General features: G+C 43.0%; 1 pseudogene; it reads right to left on the reverse strand.

Annotated features, from left to right (window-relative positions):
- Window positions 1-1,879: 1,879 nt before the first annotated feature.
- LOC107301929 lies at window positions 1,880-2,666 on the reverse strand (annotated as a pseudogene).

The following is a 2,666-nucleotide window of genomic DNA, read 5'->3' on the forward strand; positions in this document are numbered from 1 at the left end:
TATTCCTAATGATTATGCTGGTTGGGATGGATGGGCATCTGAGGCTATTCAGCGAGTCACAGACTCGCCATCTACTTCAAGGTTGCATACAAAAGGCCCTGGATTATAGATGTTTCATTTCAGAAGTTTATAAACGGCGACTGTTCTTGTCCTTGCACCTTTTGAAATGATACATGAATCTGTATTACCCATGAATAAACCTAACAGTTGTTTTGAGGTTAGGGCTGGGCAAGAAATAAGCGTATTGCCTGTTTTTAATGACTGGATTTCACTCTGTGGGCCAGGCACTTATTCTCAGTTTAACCTACATCAAATTGTACATTAGCAATAGCACTTATATACCACTTCATAGTGCTTTACAGCCCTCTCTAAGCAGTTTACAGAGTCAGTATATTGTTCCCCAACAATCTGGGTCCTCATTTTACCCAGCTTGGAAGGATGGAAGGCTGAGTCAACCCTGAGCCGGTCAAGATCAAACTCCTGGCAGTTAGCCTGCAATACTGAATTCTAACTATAGCACTACCACGGCTCTTAAATACACATTAAGCCCCTGAAGGAAATGCCAGCTATAAAGCCTGGAAAATTAAATAATGGAATAAGCCAGTGATGGCAAACCTTTTAGAGACCGAGTGCCCAAACTGCAACCCAAAACCCACTTATGCATCGTTGGGTGCCGGGTGGGTGTGGCCAATTGGCTGGGTGTGGCCCTTTGGGTGGGCGTGGCTGCGGTGGTAACGGCAGACTGGGTGGGACTAAAAAGTTCAATCAATCAATTCCAACTTTGCAAGATCTTTTTTTTTCCGCGAGAAGTTGAAATTGACTGATTGATTGAACCTTTTTTTTTTTTTTTGCACACGGAGGTGGAGGCCTAAAGTGAAAAGGTTTTATAAAACCCAGCTGAAGGTCTAGGACTGGGGCGACGGCGCACATGCCCACAGAGAGGGCTCTGAGTGCCACCTCTGGCACCTGTGCCATAAGTTCGCCACCACTGGAATAAGCTAATGTTTCTTGACAAGGTACATATACTGTATTTTTATTTTGAAAAAAAAAATATTGCAACTCTCCTCTAAGTTGCTCTTAACAGTTTCAGAACCTGTCATCTACAGCAAGGGTCTTCAAACTTGGCAACTTTAAAACTTTTGGACTTCAACTCCCAGAATTCTTCAGCCAGCCCTGAGGGTTAGGGTTAGGATTAGGGCGAGGGCTGGCTGAGGAATTCTGGGAGTTGAAGTCCACAAGTCTTAAAGTTGCCAAGTTTGAAGACCCCTGTTCTATAGCATTGATTGCCATCTATCAAGGTTTATCCAAGAACAAGAATATATACCAAAAGCCCAATTTACCTTAACTTAGTGCAATCTTCTACCATCTCTCCTCTAGCTTTGACTTGAGCAATCTCTAATAAGTCTGCAATGCTTTCTTTCCCTGATATGCTTCCAATTACTAACAATCAGGCATAGTTCACAACAAATTCCTAAGCACAAACTGTTACAGAAGAGCCAGTCTTCTGGTGGACGGCAACTACAATGCCCCACTGCTGCTAATCCAGACCCTTTCAGACACAGAGGATGCAGGGCAAGAAAAATCTAAGACCTTAGTTTACCTATTGGTAGTAACTACATTAAAGGGACTTAACAACTGACTTGAATAGAAGCAAGGTGGCAATTCTAGTCTTCATTGTCAACATATTACAACTGAGGATGGTTGTTCCTGTGCTCATCTGAGAAGGGGCTACAGGAAGTTTCCAAGGGGTATGAGGAATTTCTGTTCCTCGTGATTCAGCCATTTACCTCACAGAGAATTCTCTCATTTGGTGTTTTCCAGATGATTGTCAGTCGCAGTCTCAACTTGTCACTGGCATTCAGAGAAATCCACCCTTTCCTTCCCTCTCATGAATCCTTTATTGTCCTTATTTTCTTCTTCACAGACACTTCATTAATCAGAATAGCAGAGTTATTAACTACTCAGCAAAATACATATTCTGTCACTCTGGTTAAAAGCTTTAAAGGTATGCAAAAGATATATGCCGTTTGCTGACAGTTAAGTTTCAAAGAATCCTACTGATTTCATTTACAGAAAATAAAGACAGATTTGTCACATTTCGGAATACTAATGCGAACAATATGACAGGCGTGAATCAGAGGCCACAACCCTCGTCAATTTGCCATTACTATTACAGAAAAAACTCATACTTTATTTGTCACGTTAACATCTGTCTGCCATATTTTGTTGGTCACATTCCACAAAAGCCATTTCTGAGTTTTCGAAAGACAAACTATGTTTTCCATTCTCGGCTTTAGACATAGCATTACTGGCATTACCAGCTACTTCTGTGAATTGCTCCCAAGCCCAAGCGGAACTGGGAACTGGTCTGACATTCCCAGTACAACCGAATCTTGCCTAGCTCGATTCGGACAACTCTGGATCTTCTCCACATGCGAACCGCACAAAATCTAACACAGATACACCTGTCGGCTGAAGGTATTGTCCCAAGGAAATAGTTGGCTCCATAACGTATGGCTGGGCAAGCATCTTTGTTTCGGATTCGTCTCCGGGTTCGTCTTCCAGAGAGCCCACAGAGAGAGGGGCCATGCCTACCACATGCTGGGCCAGCCTCCTACTCATTTCAGTCATGTCGGACTTTGGGTCTTCCTCCGAGGAACTGCAGA

This window comes from Protobothrops mucrosquamatus, unplaced genomic scaffold (genome assembly GCF_001527695.2).
Source record: "Protobothrops mucrosquamatus isolate PMUCROS unplaced genomic scaffold, P.Mucros_1.0 scaffold19727, whole genome shotgun sequence".
Classification (NCBI taxonomy): Eukaryota; Metazoa; Chordata; class Lepidosauria; order Squamata; family Viperidae; genus Protobothrops; species Protobothrops mucrosquamatus.